The following is a 23187-nucleotide window of genomic DNA, read 5'->3' as shown; positions in this document are numbered from 1 at the left end:
TGGCAATTCTATAACATACTAAAAGTGAATTTAAAGGTGAAACATCCCTTTTATAGAGTGAACTCTAATACATCTTCTAGGCAAAAGTAGCCTCCCTATAAGATATATTGGATCTAACTGTCAATGAATATCTGACACCCAACTCCTGTTTTTTTAAATTAATATATTTAGAAAACTTCTTATTTCAGTATGCTGAAGCTTATATGAAATTTTAATTTTCTTGATAGTTCCGCTTTAAGTTTCTACTTCTGTCCCTGCCAATCCTATGTGACCCCTATTGTACCGAATATTCTGTTGACATTATGATCCTCTGTTTATGCATTTAAAAGACATAAAGAAGAGGGGTGGCGACTGTTAAGTGATGGAATGACAAATACGTTCTAACTGTTAGTACAGAAATATTCAAAGTCTTTTGTTTACATGCAAAAGCTAGTCTTTTTGTACAATTAAATACATTTTTATCCTTAGTACACAAAACCTGCATTCCTGTAATGCCTGTATTATGACTAACGATGTCCTCTTATAAGACTTATGGATATGTCTAAGTGATGCTTTGACTTAAATTTTCCAAAATGTCCTCTTCGATAAAGGGACTATTCACCTTTAAATTAACTTTTAGTATGATGTAGAGAGTGATATTTTGAGACAATTTGCAATTGGTTTACAGTTTTTATTATTTGTGGTTTTTGAGTTCAACTTCAAGGGGCAGATTTATCAAGGGTCGAATTTCGAGGGTTAATAAACCCTCGAATTCGACCCTCAAAGTAAAATCCTTCGAATTCGAATATAGAATTCGAAGAATTTAGCGTAAATGTTTAGATCGAATTAAAATCGTTCAATCGAACGATAAAATTGTTCCAATCGAACGATTTTAAGCGATCGATCGAAGGATTTTTATTCGATTAAAAAAAGCTTAGAAAAGTGCTGGGGAAGGTCCCCATAGGCTAACATTGCACCTCAGTAGGTTTAAAGTATGAAGTCGAAGTATTTTTTCAAGAGACAGCACTTTGACTATCGAATCGTCGAATAGTCAAACGATTTTTACTTCAAAATACGAATTTCTTTTCCATTCGAATTCTTCACTCAAACTTAGTAAATCTGCCCCCAACTGTGCATGTTTAGTGTTGGCGATCGCTTACAGTAGACGATTAAGGGGACCAATATGCTACTCTGCTTCTTCTTAACATATAAGGTGAATTGAGCCTAATTGGGGGAGGCCAAGCTGGTGCAGTTTGGCAGACGGTGCTCTTGACACTAACCTTAATATAAAAATTTTGCTCTCCTTGAAAGGAGTGATTCACCTTTAAGTTAACTTTGAGTATGTTATAGAATGGCCAATTCTAAGCAACTTTTCAACTTCATTTTATCGTTTTTATAGGTTTTAAATTATTTGCAGCCTTCTATTAACTCTGTCTATCTTTCAAATGGGAGGGGTCACTAACCCCATCTAAAAATCAAATGGTCTGTAGGGCTACACATTCATTGTTACTGTTCCTTTTTATTACTTATCTTTATATTCATATTCCAGAATCTTATGCAAATCAATGCATGGTTGCTAGGGTAATTTGGACCCTAGCAACCAGATTGCTGAAATTGCTCACTGGATAGCTTCCGAACATAAAGCTAAATAATTCAAAAACTACAAATAAAAATGAAGACCAATTGGAAATTATCTCAGAATATCACTCTCTACAACATATTTAAAGTTAACTAGTATGTTATAGAATGGCCAATGGTCTAAGAAACTTTTCAAATCATTATTTATTTTTTTGTAGCTTTTTCAATTATTTGCCTTTTTCTGACTCTTTGGAGCTTTCAAATGGCACCAGCAGCCAAAAAAAAATAAACTATAGTTCTGTGAGGCTATCATTTATATTGTTAAATTGTATTAGTTATTGTTATATTTAGGAGTCTCCTTTTCATCTTGAAATCTTTCATTCAAACCACTGTGGTTGCTAGGGTAATTTGGACCAGAGCAACCAAGATAGTTCTGAAATTCCAAACTGGAGACTTGTTGAACAAAAAGTCAAACCATTAAAAAACAATAAATGATAACAAATGAAGACCAATTGCAAAAATAGCACTCTCCACATCATACTAAAAGATAGAAAGGATGAACAACCCCTTTAACTTTACATAAGGAATAAGGAATGCATGGACTGGAGTGTTCTGGCTGCTCTTGTGACCAAAAGTTTGCATTGTAAGTGTATTGGCTCTACTGAATTCCAAATTGTCATATATATTTCGAAAGCTCATTAAATAGTTTCCGTGTTAGAAAAAGCTATATTAAATTCATGCAAAGCAAAATTTGTTCGCGCATAGGCATAACTTTTCGCATTGCGAATAGTTTTTCTGTTACCAACTTTTTTTACATTCCCCCGGAAATGTTCTAACATTGAATGACAACTCCTGAATAAAGCGAACCCACAAACTGTATTGATAGAATACACAAATATATGGTTTCTAGAGCTCCCAGAACAGTAAATTAAAAGTAAAATGGCTTAATACATCCATGATATGTGTTTTTTTCATAGATAGCAGATACTATTGATCTTTGAGTTCTGAGCTTTTAAAATGGGTGCTGTCTGAGTACTGGCAAAGTGAGCACAGCGACAAGACTATTTTAAAGTATACAAGAGTGTTTGTGTGTATGCTTGATACTTGATCGGGGTGATCACTGTCATGTGGCAGTGATTGTTGCCAATACTGGCCATTGGAAAATGAGGCATTCGGTTGTATTAGCTTACAGTACTGATACATGTAGCAGCTTCAGGATATTTAAGTGGTACAGATAAGACTGGTTAGTTAACTAATATCACTGTGTTTAAAACATAATGTATATGCACACTGGTAAACGAAAAAAACAAATCATTTCTGTTTACAGTTTCAATGCCAGCTGCAGTAGCTAAGACCATGCATAAAACAAGAAGGAACCCAGAAATGTAGTACAGGAATGGTATCCATTATCCGGAAACCCGTTATCCAGAAAGCTCCGAATTACGGAAAGGCTGTCTCCCATAGACTTAATTTTATCCAAATAATAATTATTATAAAAATTATTTCCATTTTCCCTGTAATAATAAAACAGTAGCTTGTACTTATCCAAACTAAAATTTAATAAATCCTTATTGGAAGCAAAACCAGCCTTTTGGGTTTGTTTAAAGGGGTGGTTCACCTTTAAGTAACTTTTAGAATGGCCAATTCTAAGCAACTTTTCAGTTGCTCTTCATTATTTCCTTTTTATGGTTTTCGGGTTGTTTGCCTTCTTCTTCTGACTTTCCAGTTTCCAAATGGAGGTTACTGACCCCATCTAAAAACAAATGCTCTGTAAAGCTACAAATGTATTGTTATTGCTAATTTTTATTCATCATCTCTCTATTCAGACTCTCTTCTATTCATATAGAATGGCCAATTCTAAGAAACTTTTTAACTGACCTTCATTTTATCTTTTTTATAGTTTTTAAATTATTTGCAGCTTTCTTCTGACTCTGTCTACCTTTCAAATGGGGGGGGGCCACAAACACCATCTAAAAAACAAATGCTCTGTAGGGCTACACATATGGGGGCCCATTTACTTAGCTCGAGTGAAGGAATAGAAGAAAAAAAACTTCGAATTTCAAATGTTTTTTTTTGGCTACTTCGACCATCGAATGGGCTACTTCGACCTTCGACTACAACTTCGACTATTCGACCATTCGATAGTCGAAGTACTGTCTCTTTAAGAAAAAACTTCGACCCCCTAGTTCGCCACCTAATAGCTACCGAATGTCAATGTTAGCCTATGGGGAAGGTCCCCATAGGCTTTCTAAGTATTTTTTGGTCGAACAAAAATTGTTCGATCAAATGGATTAAAATCCTTCGAATCGAACAATTTGAAGGATTTAATCGTTCGATCGAACGAATAGAGCTAAATCCTTCGACTTTGATATTCGAAGTCGAAGGATTTAACTTTGACAGTCGAATATCGAGATTCAACCAGATTGCTAAAAAATTAAAACCAATTGCAAATTGTCTCAGAATATTAGTCCCTACATCATACCAAAAGTTAATCAAAAGGTGAACAACCCCTTTAATGTTTACATGGTTATCTAGTAGACTTAAGGTTTGAAGACCCAAATTACTGAAAGATCCGTTATCTGGAAACCCCCAGGTCCTGAGCATTCTGGATAACAGGTCCCATACCTGTATCTGCAGTGTTTTGAAATGCATGAAAACAGAAAATATGTTTTTAGGGTATGAATCTCATGAAAATCACCTTGGCATTCAATGTGATTCACATAGGGTGTATTGGAGGGCATACTGGTGTAAAGACAAGTACAGACAAAATACCTAAACCTTCTCTCTGAGCCATTAGCCCAAAGCAAATCCAGGTTATAAAACACATAAACATTATGATAGCTGTGATTTCAAACAGGAACTTTTCTATCTTCTTTTTGAATAGTTTAGCGTATCACAGAACCTGGAATTTCTACCAAATGGTATATTTAACAGTAGCACCAAATGCAGGAGTTTATTCTTAATTATTCGTATTTATTTCCATGCCTTCACTAAATTCACAAAGTGTACCTGAACTTAAACTTTGTTGTAGACATACATTTAACCACAAGAGCTAGTTCTGTTGTTTTCCCCCAAAATTGTGTTTTAATGTTCAAACGTGTTAGTAAAATGAGCAAAAGATAGCCTTGTATACTTTCGGTGACTGGATGGTATCATTTCCAGGAAAAAAATGACAAAAAGCTTTTTAAACTACTTATATATGTGTATATAGTAAAATAGTGTAATGCAAACATGGGTATACTATAGTTACTGCTACTTCCCTTCCAGGAGATGCTTAATTACTTAGCTATTTAATTTTAAGCACAGTATTACTGGGAAAACAGATGCTGCTTACTGGAGTCAGTCTCATCAGCTCCATTAAGGAGAGTGAAACGTGTGTATAGTATTTAGCAATTAACATTCTAACTCACTTAAGCCTTTTGAAGATGATACATAGCCTCAGTAAAATATGCTTTTACCCATCAACCTATGCTGTTGTAAAATGGACGAAAGTTATTACTACAACATCGCAACAACCTGAGACAAATTCCCTAGCAACGTGCCAAATCACACTAAAAGATTGTGTTGGGCTCTCACAATTGCAGATTATGTATATGGAGATGAGGAAAATCATTCAGAGTTCATAATTCTATTAGTCTTTAGTGGATTGTGAGTAACAAGTGGGTCAAGGAACAGTGTCAGGAACTCCCTGGGCTAGAACTGGTTTTTACTGGCCGCTACTCCTCTGGGCTGAGCCACAGAAGGCAGTATAGTTTTGGCCTTTTCCAATACCTTTTGCCTTGACCATGCCTCTTGTCCTGAGATCCTTAGTTTTTGTAACCCAAGGTTTCTGCCCAGCCCTTGTCTCCCATATTCTGGCTCTTTTTTTTTTTTTACCCCTGATTTAGCCTGTTATATTATCACTTGTCTGCTGCCTGCCCTGACTTAACTCGTGCCTGTGCCTAAACTCGGACTTTGCTTGACTGCCACACTCAAAAAATAAAGTTTTTATATAAGCCCAAACCTATATGGTACAGCAAGTAGGAAATGGTGCACTAATGGGACTTTGGTTATGATGTAATGGTGTAACCCCTACTAACAGAGAGAAGAAAGGGAAGGAAAAACAAGACTTCTTCTTGAGGACTAGGCTGGAGGTGGTAGAGAATATGGAAAGGTGTAGATTCAACCTAGCTGGAGTGGAGTCTTGAGCTCATCTTTCATTTTGCCAACCTCATGCCTATTTCTCCTATGTTTAGTACTCATTTGTATTCTCCTCCAATCAGTCTAATCCACTTGCATCAAATACTGTTGTAATTCCACCCCAGCTAGATACATTTCCATGTTAAACTTCCCCCGCCCTTTGAAATGCATATTGCTTTACCCCATCCCTTCTAGTATGTGGATTTGGCACTCAAAGACAGTAACATTAGTAGACAGAAACATTACTTATTTTTAGTAGCATTTTTGTGGAGAAGTTGAGTATTCAGCCCTTGAGTTAATATTCACAAACTCCCCATTTGTAGCTCTTCAATCTCAATATTGTAGTCTGATTAATGAGATGCAAAACACTGCTAATCCCCCAAACAGAACTAGTTTACCCTAAATTTGCAACAGCGCAATACCAAGAAAAGAAAAATAGCTCACTTAAAAGACTATGGGGAAAACATCAACATGAATGTATATTATGGTTAGTAATCTATCATGCAGGACAAACATGCAGGGTTCATAAAATATATAACTGTTCTATAGAATCCCATATGATTCTTTTGGTATGAGTACTTAGCCTGTGTTTATATAAAAAAAGTTAAATTTATACTTGAAATTAAACCCAACCTTGCAGACATTCTTCAGAATCTTAGAAAACAAGTTGTTTCTCAATGATTAATTTGCACAATTTCTGTTTTTCTGCTTTAGTTTAACTGATGTGTAACAGAAGTTTTGCTCGAGAGGCAGACCACTCTATGTATCCGGCCTGGCATCTTAGACACACCATCAGGGTCTTTGCACTTCAGGTAAGATTGATAGTTGCCTTCCTAAGATGATCCTCTGTAGGACATATAGGAAGAGGCTAATCTTTTCCACATCTGTTTAAATCATACATAAGGGATTACAGATATCCCACCTTCCAACTAGCATTAGTGATAAATTCTCTGGAGAAAGGTAGCTCAGAGTATCTCACAATATCTCATTATCTTGTGTTACTGTGACTTCATTGAAACAATACTGTTCCTTAGGTCGAAATGGAAAAAACAAAACCAATATACCCTGAGCTAATATCTAATATTTTTTTTGCTCCAAAAAAGATGAATACCAAGGAAAATTATCTTTACCCATCACTTTATTCAGCAGCATGTACTATAATCGTGTCCAAGCAACTAATCCAAGTTTTGTTCTAAGTCTCTAAATGTTATAGCAACAGTGTAGTATTGTACAAAGAGGTATTTAAACTACCATCTGGACTGAAGCAGTGAACATTGCATGCTTCTAGTTATGTCTTGTTGCTTTTGCCTCCAGACGTTGCATATTACAAAGCACAAGAGCAGTCAGAGAATCAGAGACCATTCATACATTAAGTGACTGCCATGTATACTGGCTGACGGCACACACGGGGTTATTTACTAAAACTCAAATTTATCTCATATTTTTATTAAACCAAGCTTGACTCTCATCCACAATTTTATCTTATTATAAAAAAAAAAAATCGAGTGAAAACCTGTATCGTACAAATTTTTCGGATTTGATGCCTGAAAAACATTGAATTTTTCAGATTATTGGGCGAAACCCAGCACAAACCACAATATCTTTAAAATGTAAAATGGACATCTCCGCTTGACTTATACATGACCTCGGCAGGTCTGAGATGGTGAATTTTTGGAGTCAGACTTTTTGCAGCTTCGGGTATAATGAAAAATGAAAGGTTTTTCCCAAAAAACCCAGACCAGAAAAATGGTGGTTTAGTAAATAACCTCCAGAGTGTTGGCCCTGCTACTCTCAGCTTTTGTCTTTTTTTGCAGGCTGAGAAAAGCATATCCACTCTGTTTCCCAGCAATGTTTGCTGCACTTTAAATTACCGTTTTTGCTTACGTGCAGGCACTTGCAGCAGAGATGAGGTTGGCTTGAAAATGCCCAAAAACGTTGCTGGGCAAACTAAGCTGATCTGCTTCTCTCAGCCTGCAAACAAATGCAATGCCGCCTGAGAGCAGCAAAGCCAATGCTCTGTGTGCCCTCAGCCTTACTTTGTGGTATATTTTGTAAGATACCAAACTATAGATATGGTACAGGTATAGGATCCCTTATCCGGAAACCCAATATCCAGAAAGCTCCGAATTACGGAATGGTTGCCTCCCATAGACTCCATTTTATCCAAATAATCCAAATTTTATTTTTCTATGTAATAATAAAACAGTAGCTTGCACGTGATCCCAACTAAGATATAATTAATCCTTATTGGAAGCAAAACCAGCCTATTGGGTTTATTTAATGATTAAATGAATTTCTAGTAGACTTAAGACCCAAATTACGGAAAGATCCGCTATCCGGAAAACCCCCGGTCCTAAGCATTCTGGATAACAGTTCCCATATCTGTATACATATAAAGAGAATGATGTATTTAATTTAGAGACATCTTTATCTCCTCCATGCTTGTGAATCTCGTCAAAGTCAAAAGACATTTATATTGGTAAAGCTTATTGCATATTTTGCCAATGTCAGTTCAAATGGGGCTCTCCATGCCATCTGTGCTCAGTACAAGAGACTTTTATGTTAATAAATATGCAGTTATGCTGTGTCTGCACTGAATAGTACAGTCAGTAAAAACATTTTTGTTGTTAACATTCATGTTGTGTTCACACTTTGAGGTGCCGTCCTGGGTCAACATAAATCTAGTAGAGTCAATGTTTGCATTGTGCTTTTTGAAGTCATAGACCTTTGTCGTAAACTGTTAATATCTTTTTTTGCCAGTCATTTGCACGGCTGCAATCAAATAATATGCACCTTGTTGCAGGCCATTTAAAAAAAAAAAAAAAAGGTTTTGACTTTCATATATTATACTTAAATACTGACATGAACAAGATCACAAAGTATCTCACATAGAAAAGGTACATGCATATTATAAAAAAATAAAGGTTTATATAAATAACTAGAAGGCACACTGTCCCAATTGCCTGGCACAGGGCAAGTGGTAAGTACAGGGCCCGAAATGGCTTTCATACTCTGACACTAATTAGCTTTCCTAAATGAGGTGCAAGTTAAAGAATGGGGAAGCCAATGTTTCTCCACCCATCTGCCCTTTATGAATAGAGTGTGGAGGGGTTGTAAATGGGCAATGTGGCATAGGAGAACCGAAAACTGAAAACAAAGTATTTTGTAAACAGAATAACATGCTACAAACTGGGGATTTCACTTATAGAAGGGAGACCAGTGGCTTGAAAACCTATACAGGTGTCTACAAACAGAAGTAGAAGGATAAGTATGTGGCTGCTGCAATTCCCCCCCCCCCCACTGTTTTGCACTGTCTTCGCCATAAAAGGTTGAAAGAAGCAATTAGGGATGCACCGAATCCAGGATTTGGTTTGGTATTCGGGCAGTTTTTTAGCGGGATTCGCAAAAATTTGCAGAACCAAATCCCGAATACTTAAAATCATGTGACTTTTTGTCACAAAACAAGGAAGTAAAAAAAAAAATCCCTCCCTCATTTGCATATGCAAATTAGAATTCGGGTTTGTTTCGGTATGTGGCCAAATCTTTTACAAAGGTTTCAGTGGTTCAGCCGAATCCAAAGTAGTGTATTTGGTATAAACCTAGAAGCAACATCTTTTTTAACTGTTTCCACATTATTTGCACATTGCCTAATTTTTTTGAATGTCCCTTATTTATCTTCCGCAACACTTATCATTGAAGCTCAATTCTTCCTAATTACAGTTACAATTACAGGCTTATCTATTCTAGTCACACCAACATACACAAGGCTATATTTCATGGTGTTTTAACCATGGGAGCAAAACCGATACAAAGACATGGAAGACGTACAAACTATTGCAACACATATGCTGCCCAGTGATGTTTGCTAAGTGTTAAAGGAATACTGTCATGGAAAAACATGTTTTTTCCAAAACACATCAGTTAATAGTGCTGCTCCAGCAGAATTATGCACTGAAATCCATTTCTCAAAAGAGCAAACTGATATATTCAATTTTGAAATCTGACATGGGGCTAGACATTTTGTCAGTTTCCCAGCTGCCTCAGTCATGTGACTTGTGCCTATACTTTAAGGATGGAATTACTTTCTGGCAGGATGTTATTTCTCCTACTTAATGTAACGTGTAATGTTGGTATAGGAATGATTACAAGTGACTGCAATCTCAGCTACTGCCCGTTGACTCGAGTATAAGCCGAGGTAGACTGTTTCAGCACATTTTGGATGCTGAAAAACTCGGCTTATACTCGAGTATACGGTAAGTGCTGTTCTTAGATCTTCCAGGGAGCTGCTGTCTAGTTACCTTCCCATTGTTCTGTTGTTAGGCTGCTGGGGGGGAGGGAGGGAGTGATATCACTCCAACTTGCAGTACAGCAGTAAAGAGTGATTGAAGTTTATCAGAGCACAAGTCACATGACTGGAGGCAGCTGGGGAATTGACAATATGTCTAGCCCCATGTCAGATTTCAAAATTGAATATAACAAAATGTGTTTGCTCTTTTGAAAAATGGATTTCAGTGCAGAATTCTGCTGGATCAGCACTATTAACTGATGCGTTTTGAAAAAAACATGTTTTCCCATGACAGTATCCCTTTAAGTTTACTTGAAGTGTCTTTTTTCCAACCTCACCTACTCTACTGTTATTTTGTATACACCACACTATCACTAACTATCTGGAATATAAGGGGAAAAAGAAAAGGTCCCTTCTGAACAAATACACCTGTTGAAAAGACTAACAGTGGGAGCTAAGAAATAACTCATAAGAAATCTGATAGTTCCAGAGTCTGAATGGAAACCATATTAGAATTTACAAGCAACAGCTACACCCATAGGGTGTTAAACATCAGCTTATGTTGTCAGTTTAACCTTGTACTGTAATAATACATTTATAGTAAAGCAGGAAGATGGTGCCTGTGAGCTCCGCTGCTCTTACTCTGCAAAGAGAGTTCAGTAAAGAATTGGGGCAATTCAGGAGTTAACACCTAGGCTGGGGGGGAGCAGGGAGGGGGGCTATGTAGGGTAGGGGGTAGCGATTTTTATTAGTAGGGGGGTTTGTTTCCCCTTTAAGGAACATTATCTCCAAGAGACTCAAGTAACATATATAGGAGGTACAGGCATGGTATCCATTATCTGGAAACCCATTATCCAGAAAGCTCTAAAAGCTCATCTCCCATATATTACATTTTAATAAAATAATTTAAAATTTTAAAACTATTTCCTTTTTCTCTGTAATAACAAAACAGTATCTTGTACTTGATCCCAACTAAGATAAAATTAATTCTTGTTTAAGGCAAAACAATCTTACTGGGTTGAATTAAAGTTTAATTGATTCATAGACTTAAGGTATGGAGATCTGAATTATGGAAAGACCACTTATCCAGAAAACCCTAGGTCCGGAACATTCTGGATAACAGGTCCTATACCTGTGCTACTATACACTGGGATTAATGCAAGTCACAAACATGGCTAACCATGTTTATTTGGATCAACTAGCAATTAGGAACGTGTCTTTTTTCAACCTAACTTACTATGTTAGTATTTTACATCATACAGTATCTTAAACCGAAATAGCATGAATTTTAGAATGCAGTTTATTGTCATGAAACCGGGCAGATATTGCTGTCCATAATGCAAAAACAGTTTTGGTAAATAGTACTTCAATTAAGTGGTTTGGCCTCTTGGCTAAAAAGTAGTTTACTATGTATACCAGTATAACAAAATGTACAGTAAAGGATGCATCTATTGTAAATAAATGACTTGAATAAGTAGTACTGACTGTTAAATTGTCCTAGTCATATATTTAATGGGAAGCAGCAATCTCAGCTATTGCATCCATATGTTATTAATGTAAGCAATAAAACAGTAGTGTGTTCTGTCTACAACTCATAATAAAAAAAAAAAAAACACTTTTCTACAATGTGGCACTTAAAAACCTAAAGAAAACATATTGTGCTTCTGCACCTGACCTAAATTGATCTAGTTCGACCTTGCTCCTTAGCAATACGTAGTAATATGCCCCCTCATTTTTTCTCAGTTTCATTATACTACTAAGTAACTCCAGGTTTCTGCAAAGAGAACAAATTAGTTTTCATTAAAGGGACATTTTGTCAAATGACATAAAAAAACACTAAAAAATATTATAAATGACTACAGCACAATTAGTTCATACACAATATAGTTTATATTATTCATGTTTTTTGTTTTATACAAATAGCAGAGTAAACAGTCATATAGTATGGTGTGATTTCTTATTTAACTTTTGATCCTGCTGCACCATGCCACAAACACATGACACAACATAGTTCAAAAGTGAATCCTGATCCATGGATGGAGCCTACAGCATCTGCAATGTTTTCTATGGTGGGTGGCTGTTAAAGGGATAATAGTGGTCACCACAGGCTGCAAAGTGCAAAAAACTTTAGCAATCCGTATGTGTTTTGTAATGCTGTATGCATTAAGGGAGGCACATAGGAGTCCCACTTCTAAACTGGTTAGTAAAAGTTATATCATATGTTTTAAAGGTATATAATCCCCCCCAGAAATTGTGTTTACCATTGAAAAATATATTGAAACAATAGCAAGGGACAGAGTCTTACATTTATTTACTTGTCGAATTAGTTGTATTTTTCATACTCTTGAAGATTTTTGTTTAGTTACGTTGAAATCTGGTCTTCCATCTATGAGAAAAAGAGGTTTCATGTTGCGTTTGGGGAAGGGGGAAATAAAATATTTCAAAAATGTTATTGGAAGTTTTTTGTTAAGTGTGTGGAATGTCATTCACTTGGGCATGTCTCCTTTTATTTATTAAAGGCACTTCTGTCATGCTCTGTTGCTGAGATTTTAGTTACCTTACGGCTTTAAATGGTCTGTGGCAAAAGGGTTGATCTGTGTTGGGCTATTTCTCAACCTGGAGCTGCATGGCCTTATTACTAATGAATACAATCCAGTCAATCAGCCTTTTGGGCATGACATAAATGTAATCATACCGTCAATGTGTGGATCGAATAATAAAGTGACTTTAAACAGATAGTGATTTATACTGGAAATATATGTACAAATTACCTGAAAACCTGTCATAATTAATGTGTAATGGAAAATTGTTTAGAATTGCACTTTCTGTTATTATCAAAAATGTTTTTGAGTGCATTGCCCCTTTAAAGCTAAATTTACTGTATTGGAGCCATGTGGATGACAGAGCCAGTAACATTAGGACCAACTTGCTTCCTGGAGCTGTTAATAAATTACAATTACCACCATCCAGTGACAGCCAACCCAATCAAACATTTGTTGTGATGCCCAAACAATATCATCAGTGCTGCCCCAAATATACGGTATCACCCTAAAGCAGAAGATTTAAATCTCAATACATCTTTGATTTGCTTTAAGGATTTAAGCCCTATCAGAATTTAAAGCATTTGGTCATTAGTTAAGCATCTAATACGATTGGAAAAGTCTTGAAAAGCATACAGCACATAACAGCTTGAGGAATTTGTATAAAGAAATCATGTTGCTAGACAAGCACAAGAAAATTAAAAATGAAACTTTCTAATTACAGGTCATCAAGGAAAATGGCTTGTGAAGGGCATTTATAGCCTATTTTGTAGCTACTCTCTTTCTATTGCAAAATTACCAGTTCAAAGAAGGAAATGTTCTGCATGAGTGACTGAGTTACCATGGTTGTGGTGTAAGTTTCATTGCATTCCACTTTTAGTAATCTGCTTTACTCCAAGTAAAATGACTTTAACAAAATCCTTAGTTTCAGCGCCAGCCAAAATTTCCTCCCATTCTACTGATCCAGCCAGCACAGCAAAATAATATCCTTATGGCATTTTGTGTGGGGATGTTTGTGTCTGTAATTATTTTGCATGTATTATTATACCTCTCTTCATCTTATTACTCTGTCTTTAACTATTTAGTTAAAAATAACAAATCCACAATGGGGATTAGCAGCAAATATCTATGTTTATATCTATCATCTATCTATTTCTGTTAACCTATTATCGGTCTTCTTATTTAGACATATGATAACAAGAGAGTGAAATTTATCATGCATTTAAATGTAGAACAGAATAAAAAGTTGCTGCACCCAGAATAGTTCCCCTCAAAGCAGCCCCCAGCCCCGCGAACCTTTGCGCAGCCGACTCACTGATTTAGCAGTGTCGGAGGGTCGAGTCAAAGCAGGTTCGCGGGGCTGGGGCAGCTTTCAGGGGAACGTCCCAGGTGCAGCAACTACTTGATACTGACACGTTCCTATGATTTTTATAGGAATGTGTTAGTATCGCTTTAATACAATGTGGGTATCCTCAAGGCTGCAAAGAGGATAAAACCTTACAGTGTGCTGTTTTGTTTTTATTATTAGGACTCGCGTTACATTTTACCACTTGGGTATTTTCTAGTTTGTGACTGCAAAACACTGGCAAATACCCATCCATAAGCCATCATTGAAACCGTACAGTTACAAATCAGGCTACAGGTATGGGACCTGTTATCCAGAATGCTCGGGACCAGGGACTTTCCAGATAATGGATCTTTCCGTTATTTGGATCTTGTCTACTAAAGAAACTTTTAAACATTCATTTAATAATAGGCTGGTTTTTCTTCCAATAAGGATGTATTATATCGTATGTGGGATCAGGTGCATGGTACTGTTTTATTACTACAAGGAAAAAAGAAATCATTAAAAAACATATGGATTATTTGATTATAATGGGGTCTATGGGAGAACACCTTTCTGTAATTCGGAGATTTCTGGATAATGGGTTTTCTGATAACAGATCCTATACCTGTATTATATTTACATTTATTTAATAAGCATTTTCTTATTATTAAACTGTTTCAAAGTGACAGACAAATAAAAGTAAACGTGCACAAACTGCACTGAACATTTTATACAGTTTTTTGCCCGTCTATCAGGCCTTCATGAGTTTTACTGTGTTGGTGGCCTTGTTTTAATTAAATATGCAGGTGTATTGCATACTTAAAAATGAATCTTCCCTTTTTGTCTAAATAGAAATACAGTAATATAAAGAAAAAGTGAGTACAACATATGTACAGTCTCTTATGAAGATACAAATTATTCTAAGGCCTCTGTGTGAAAATATGCATTTAAAGGCTAAAAACACATTTTAAATATAAAGACAATATTTACCTAACTGCTATTTACCTACAATTCTGCCTCCTTACAGCTACCTTGTAGTGTTAATGACTATTTTTTTGAATCAACCAAATAGTTACACAGGTATGGTACCTGTTATCCAGAATGCTTGTGACCTGGGGTTTTCTGGATAATTGATCTTTCTTCATACCATATGTCAATTAGAAATTCATGTAAACATTAAATAAACCCAATAGACTGGTTTTGCTTCCAATGCAGATTAATTATAGCTTAGGTTGGATCAAGTACAAGGTACTGTTTTTTTATTACAGAGAAATTATTTTAAAAAATGTGGATAAAATGGAGCCTATGGGAAATGGCCTTTCCGTAATTTGGAGCTTTCTGGATAATGGGTTCCGGATAACGGATCTCATACCTATATATTTTTCGCTCAAATATTGTACTAGTAGAATAGCAAATTGCAGGGTGATTGATATAGTGTACTGGATTACGCTTTTTACCTTACTAAAATATGTAATTTGTGAGCGTGCATTAGGCTGCATAAACGTTGTACAGACAGTAAATGTATATTGAAATATGTAAAACAACACAATACATCACATATCTTAAATCATCTTGTATAAATAATTTTGTTCTGAGTAGTTTAAAGAACTACAGTGAATATGCATTGTGCAAGATGGACGGGTTTGCTGCATACTGAAAGGTAGAGAAACAAATACAATTCTTTATTTTTCCGACATGTTTTTGTTCTGTAAGTAATTTTCTTTTGTTTATTGTTTTAGTTTGTGCCCATTTAATGATTAAATAGCTAACATTTGTACTTGAAAGGCATGCCATTTATTTTTACAGTTATTGAAAAGATTTTGGCTGGCCCCTCTAACACCTGTATTGTAGAGTGAGGCAAATATTTATGAAATGTACATGTGTAGTACCCTAAAATGTATGTAAGTGCTGAATGGTATATTTTTCCATTCCCTTAGTATTTTTGCTGCAAGTATTTTATGAAAAACTTCATGAAGTGTAAGAATAAATGATGAACAAACAGATTAACACTTATCTTGCATTTAGGCATTGCTCAAAGCATCTAGGCTTAAAATCAACGTTTCCTCTAATTCCTTCTCAGTTATGTGTGCATATTTTTACAAACTGTGTGCTCAGGTCAGAATATATACAAAAATTTATTTTTCTATAAAATTCTTTGTGTGCACCACAATTTGGTGTATGTGTGGGACTAAAAAAATATGTGCGTGCACACAGTTTAGCCGTGACAGTGATATGTCCTAATATTACTTATGGTGATATTTATCTGTGATGTACTTAGGAGGATCCTGCATAGAGAATCTAAAGATACTGTTGGGGTAGATTCACCAGATCATATGGGTGGCTAGGTGTACATTTAGGGAGGTTAGGTGAGACTTTCCTTTCATAGTTAACAGGCTGGCACAAACTGGACCATCATAACCAAGGTGGTGCAGTTAGGGAAATAGTTTATTCAAAGAAGATCCATCTCCAAAAAGGCAGCCTAGACCTCTAGATATATTATTTGAATAAACTCTCAGTTCAATTGTTTTCACCAGAAATAAAGACTTTAAAATAACATTCTATTTTCTGTTTCTAACTGCTTCTCTAATATTGAATTTTACCAACTCTGCAAACTGTTTTAAAGTGCTGGTTCACCTTTAAGTTAACTTTTAGTAGGTTATAGAATGGCCAATTATAATCCACTTTTCAATTGGTCTTCATTATTTATTTTGAATAGGTTTTTTAATTATTTGCCTTCTTCTTCTGACTTTTTCCAGCTTTCAAATGGGGGTCCTGACCCCATCTAAAAGCAAATGCTCTGTATTGTTAATGGGTATTTTGTTACCCATCTGTCTATTCAGGTCCTCCCCTATCATATTACAGTCTCTTAGTCAAATCAGTTTGTGGTTGCTAGGGTAATTTGGAACCTAGCTGAAACTTTTTAATTTGGAACCTAGATGGCTGAAACTGAAGAGCTGCTGAACAAAAAGCTTAACTCAAAAACCACAAATAACAAAAAATGAAAACCAATTGCAAATTGTCTCAGAATATCACTCTCTAAATCATAAACGTTAATTTAAAGGTGAACAACCCCTTTAAATGATACATTAGTTGATACATTTCTTATGTTTGGTACTACTGAGCTGAGTTTCATTAAAGGCGGCTGTTATAATAAAAACTGAAGAATTGCTTGGAAGGTGTACAACCCCTTTAACTGAACCACCTTGGATTATGATGGTCTAATGGTCTTATGATGGACTGATAAATATGAAATTAAATTTAGGAGGATGTTGAGATCTGGAGTGTCGTACTGTAGCATCATCGTTGTGCAAGAGTAATAAAGTTATCTGGTTATACTTGGATCATTATGCCCCCCCCCCCCAAAAAGTGTTATGTTTTCCCTTTGCTTAAAATCAGTCACTTAAATTCATGCAATTAAAATGAGGTCTTGCAAGTTTCCGGTGCTGTAAAGTGACAGACTTTTATGAACTCGAAAAGATGCTCGATCTTTCAATCTAAAAGTTTATTTAGAAATAAAAAGGAGCCAATTTCAAGCATTTTGACCTACTGTCACTTGGCGTTTTGAAGGGGTGGTTCACCTTTAAGATAACTTTTATTATGTTATAGAACGGCCAATTCTAAGCAACTTTTCAATTGATTTTCATTATTTATTTTTTATAGTTATTTGCCTTCATCTTCTGACTCTTTGCAGCTTTCAAATGGGCATCACTTCTAAAAAACAAGCGCTCTGTAAGCTTACAAATGTATTGTTGTATTTACTTTTTATTAATGATCCTTCTATTCAGGCCCTCTCCTATTCATATTTCAGTCTCTTATTAAATCAATGCATGGTTGCTAGGGTAATTTGGACCCTAGCAACCAGATTGCTGAAATTGCTCACTGTATAGCTGCCGAACATAAAGTTAAATAATTGAAAAACAAGTGTTCCACTGCCCGAATTCTTAGGACCAAAGTTATCAAAGTGTGAAAGTATAGTGAGTTCTGATGTCATCAGTTATAAACGGTGAGTTCTGATGTTATTTCTGTCACATGACTCACTGAAATGTGTGTATTATAATAAATAAAGTACCCCCCAGTTGTAAAATATGAGGATATTAGAAGTTACCTCCGAGTTCCATGACCTGTACAAAAACACTGGGCCTTCGGCCTCCTCGGTAACTTATAATAGCCTTATAATTTATAAGAGGGGGTACTAACCGAATCCACTATTTTGGATTCGGCTGAACCCCCGAATCCTTCGCAAGAGATTCGGTCGAATACTGAACCAAATCCTAATTTGCATATGCAAATTAGGGGTTGGAAGGGAAAAATTTTTTTTACTTCCTTGTCTTGTGTCAAAAAGTCACGCAATTTCCCTCACGCCCCTAATTTTCATGTGCATGTGCCTGATCCGAATCCTGCTGGAAAAGGCCGAAGTTAATCGTTTTTAAAATTTTAGATTATTTCATTATAATGGAGTATATGGGAAACAACCTTACGGTAATTCTGAGCTTTCCAGATAACGGGTTTCGGGATAATGGATACATACCTGTGTATATTATATATAGTTAGCCTAGTGGGAGTTGTAGTTTAGCATGCAATGGTGAGATGCAATTTAATAGTACATTCTGTAGCCCATGGCTTTTATTGTACTTTTAAAATAATGATGTCCCCTACAACAAAATGTCAGATTGTATTTCCTCCCTGTAATTTCTAACCATTGTCAAGCGTGTTCTCTAAACCTTTCTTTCATTGTGTTTATTATATTGCTAAGCATTGTCAGAACTCTGGCTTTTATTTTATCATGTACAGCTCTTTTCTTATATCCTCACCACACACAACTGAATATAGGCTTGAAGTGAAAGTGGTGTTGCTTTTGTAACTTTGTTGACTAATTTGAAAAGAGAGATTACTTTTCCCTTTCAAACTGTAATTGGCAGTCATCCCCATTTCATTCAACATTAGCTGCAATAGCTGTAATCTTATTATTTAAATTCAATGGTTTCTGTACTTTCTTAGCTAGCTCTGGCAGTGATTAAATAGCGTGATTACAGGATGGCCAAGTATAGAATGTTGTAATGACACAGCAGATGAAGTACCAGCTCGCAAAGATTAAAGCAGAAACTTCTTCCAAGTAAGTGACCTTTGATTGTATTTACATACAACTGAAATCATAGAATTAGATAAAGTCATATCGCAGTTGAACCAACAAGACTGTTCTCGGGATGGTTGTCTATCATGCATTTCCTAATCTCTTCTGTAATGGAATACTAAATGATGAATTTAATCTGCTGTTCTGTGAAATAGTTTTGGCATGGAATAGACTATAGTATATTGTGATTTAAAAAACAACTTGTTCTTGAATGATGTCTGTCACCTATGTATTTAACCCTAAAACAAACAGTGTGAGGACAAAGCTTATTGTATTCACAGATTGTACATTCTTTGTGGGTTAACAATTATACTTATGAAAGGGGCTGTCATATTGCTTGCTTTTATAATACTTTTAGTTCTAAATATAGTAATTTTCCATAGACTTTCATTAAGCACTACTCAAGTGTGCATAAATGAAAATGACTAATTTATTGAATGCCAAAAACAATACTTCAGTCTGTACAGAATGGGTTTTGCTAGGTTCCCAGTGGACCAGACACCAACTCATAGCGAGATTTTGGGACAGGTAGCAAGCATACACAAACTAGAGTCCTGTGCGGGTCCATTTTTTGGAACCCGTACATGACCCGTACCCGCAACCTGCGGTCCCGCTACCCGACCCGCAAGTACCTTACCCGCGACCAGCTGACCATAAAGAATCAGGAAGTGCTGTCATTGTAACCCGGAAGTGACATCATTGGAAGTAGGCGTGATGAGAAAAAAAGGAGTAAAGCAGGAAATGCTGTCATTGTAAACCGGACGTGACATCATCGGAAGTGGGCGTGATCATAAAAAAGGAGTAAAAATCGCTATATAGAAGACCCGCGACCCGCAGACCACCGACCCGTGTGTATACCTGCACCCGGAACTCTTATCCTCAAACCGCAGGGTACCACAGGTTTTTGCGGGTAACCCACGGGTACCCGACCTGCTGCAGGACTCTAACACAAACTTCTACCTCCATACACTATTACTATTACTATTCATTTAATACAATCAGCATTATAACAATGCCAGCTCCATAGACCACAGCATTCCAGTTTGATAAAGCCAGCCAGCCTCTGATAATTACCCAGTGGGCCGCATTAGTAGATAAATAAATAAAAATGCTGTGCAATCCATTGACTTCAATGCATTTGCTAAATTTTTTGCAAAGCAGCTAGTCCACAGCTGTCCTAGATGGCTGTTGCTATGACCAGCCAGGTAGACGCTATGTGTATCTATATGTAGCTATATGCCCAGGATGGCGTAAAGTGCTTCATTCCATTCACATTAAAATCTGCCCAGTTATACTGCTATTATAATGATAGGTGACTGTGGCAGTTCTGTGAAATCACTCATCCTGGTCATATCTACTGCTATTTCTTTGTACAGTATGGAACATGGTTGCACACATTTGACACAAAAGTTGACAGCTGTCCAATAGTTGATTCGAGCAAAACATAATCTTGTAACAGAACTGCAGAATAAAGAAAAAATACAGTCAAACAGAGATTTTACGTAATCCCATTTTACAATTTCCCGGATTTTATTTATTTTTTTCTTTTAGGGCTGAACTCCAGGGCGCGATGTGGTTCAATGTGTTGGGCTGCGACGAAACGCATGCAATGTGTTGGACGTGCCAAATATGATGGGACTGATCGAGAAATCGCAGGTACAAACTACTCACTATACGACTGTCAGATGAAGACGCAGAGTGCGGTGTTGACATCTGACAGTCGTATAGTGTCGGATACATGTAGTTTGTACCTGCTATTCCTTGATCAGTCCCATCATCACGCCGATCGCACCGCATAGCAATAAGGAGTTCAGCCCATTGAGTCCCTTCATGTTTTAATGCATTTCAATGGTAGCATTTCTTGGATTTAATGTATATTTTCCTGCATTTTACATAATTTTGCCACATTTCCCTTAAAAACCCCTGGTTTCCCCTATAAATGTGTGTTTACCCACATTTTAAAGTTTTTTTTTTGTAGTTTACATAATTTTTACAGAAATACCCTGTTTAACGTTTTACCAGATTTTACATTTTTTCATGATCCCCTTGCAAACGTAAAATCTGGGTTTGACTGTACTCGGTTTCTCTTTTTTCAACAAAATTTTCACTTCTATCTCTATTTTGCATTTTGTAGGAAGACTCTAAAGTAGGAGTCTGTAAGAGTGTGATGGTGCTTGATATATACCTACAGATTATGGCTGTAGGTATCTGTCAGCTTGCAGTGTCTTCATTTTATCTCTCTGATAACATACACACTAGTGTTGTGCGACCTGGCCCAGTGCATACTTGATCCACAGGTCGGTCGGGTTCGGGCCGACACACGCACAGTAAATTTGGGTTTGTGTCAAGCCCTTCCTGCCGCAAATCCTACCCACGACCTAAGTATGCGGCACTTCCGGCGATAAGTGCAGATAAGTACAGATAAGTGCCTGCCTCCTCCATGACATCAGAGATGGGGGCGGGTGTGGGTATTTAAGGGGAAGTGGATCGGCAAGTTAGAGTTGGGTGTGGGTGTCTATAGCACCCTAGTAATTTGAGTTTAGCCCTTGACTGTAACAAATGCCAATGAAGATTATTTTCCTAAAGGCTTTTCAGGCCCAAGAATAGAGTACGGTAGGTGTATCTGTCTCCTAGCAGCATAAAAATATTTTCCTAGAAACTTGACCTTTTTAGCTCATTGCAGCTTTTTATAGTACCAAAAGCGATATTTGGTATATTTTTGTAATGGTTGGATCAATTTCACTCTGAAAGAGAGCCGGCAGCTGTACTTTGCAAATGAATGTGTCATTACTTTTTCCAAGAGAAAGTAGGGATTTGCCCACAAAAGTGAATGTTTAACATTGTTTGTCCACCATTTCCCACATATCAAAACCGCCTCCTACTGTATGTCTTAAAGGGAAACTTGTTTAAAAAGTTATTGTATGTCCTCTTGAATATTTATTATGTTGTACATAATTCGAAATGTACATACAGTATCTTCTATCACGTTCTTACCTTCTAGGATGTAGATTTTGTTGGGACTATCCCCTATATTTTATAAGCATAGAACATGACTACAATGACGTTCCAGATGGAGCCTAGCATGGTTGCCCTTGGGCATGTTCAGGGCAATTTGGAGGTTACATGAAAGATAATATCTATATTGCTGCCATATTATACTGACATAAATAATGAAATAAGTATTTTAAAAAAGAGCCTAACAATCTTCCTGCAGACAATTTTTATATCACTGTGCCACACAAGTGACATGGCGTCTTCTCCTGACAAACAGCTCTCTGAAAACTCAAACATAAGATTTAACATAAAGAGGTGATCAAATCACCATGTCAAGGAAACTTTATTGAAAATGCTCTCTGCAGTTGTGCTGCAGTTTTGAGATGTTACTTTGCTGCAGATTTTTTAACTGGCAGCCTAACATTAAGTCACACCAGTGTGGCCCAATAAGCAGTCTGTCTACATTCTTCTTCATTTAACATTTATCTTTCTTGTACATGACTGCAAGAGAAATGTCTGTGAAGGTTTTCATTTATTCAAATGATGATATACAATTTTATATACAATATCTAGTAATCTAAAGCAACTGGACTATTCTTGAAAAGGTTTAACCATTTGCCAGTTTATTTTTCAGTTAAGTAGAAAATACATGGGCATTTTAAACCCTTGTAACCAATACAATGACCAAAGTCCAATCACAATGGTAGGTGTTAATTGAAACTAAAAGTATGATCCAGTGTGGTCCATGAATTCATGAGGGAGGCATGGACCAGTCTGGTCCATGAATTCACAATGGAGGCACACAGCAGACAAAATGATAGGGATACACCTAGTCCAGGATTCGGTTCAGGATTTAGACAGATCTGCCTGGCCGAACTAAATCAGAATCCTTAAAATCACGGGAGTTTTCATCAGACAAACAAGGAAGTACAAGTTTAGGAAGGGTTCTTGTGAACTCTTCCTAATCCTAATTAGCATATGCAAATTAGGGCTCTGATTGAGTTTGGGATTTGGACAAATCAAAACGCCTCCTACTGTAATGTCTAAAAGGGAAACTTGTTTAAACAGTTATTGAATGTCCTCTTGAATCTGTATCTGTATCTTGAGATCTGTAGGACCAGGGGTGCTTCGCCAATGAGGCAAGTTGAGGCTGTCGCTTCAGGCGGCAGCGCCC

At 36.5% G+C, this 23187-nt stretch overlaps 1 protein-coding gene across 2 annotated transcripts in view; it reads left to right on the top strand.

Moving 5' to 3' along the window:
- Positions 1-23187, top strand: part of bmpr1b.L (bone morphogenetic protein receptor type 1B L homeolog) — a 257272-nt gene that overhangs the window by 4612 nt on the left and 229473 nt on the right. For both annotated transcript variants that reach the window (XM_041590759.1, XM_018252111.2), the window contains exon 2: positions 6451-6548. The gene's annotated coding sequence lies outside the window, so the exon portion shown is untranslated. The remainder of the gene's footprint in view (positions 1-6450; positions 6549-23187) is intronic.

This window comes from Xenopus laevis, chromosome 1L (assembly GCF_017654675.1).
Source record: "Xenopus laevis strain J_2021 chromosome 1L, Xenopus_laevis_v10.1, whole genome shotgun sequence".
Classification (NCBI taxonomy): Eukaryota; Metazoa; Chordata; class Amphibia; order Anura; family Pipidae; genus Xenopus; species Xenopus laevis.
Note: the sequence above shows the minus strand (reverse complement) of the source record. Positions and strands in the feature narration are given on the sequence as shown.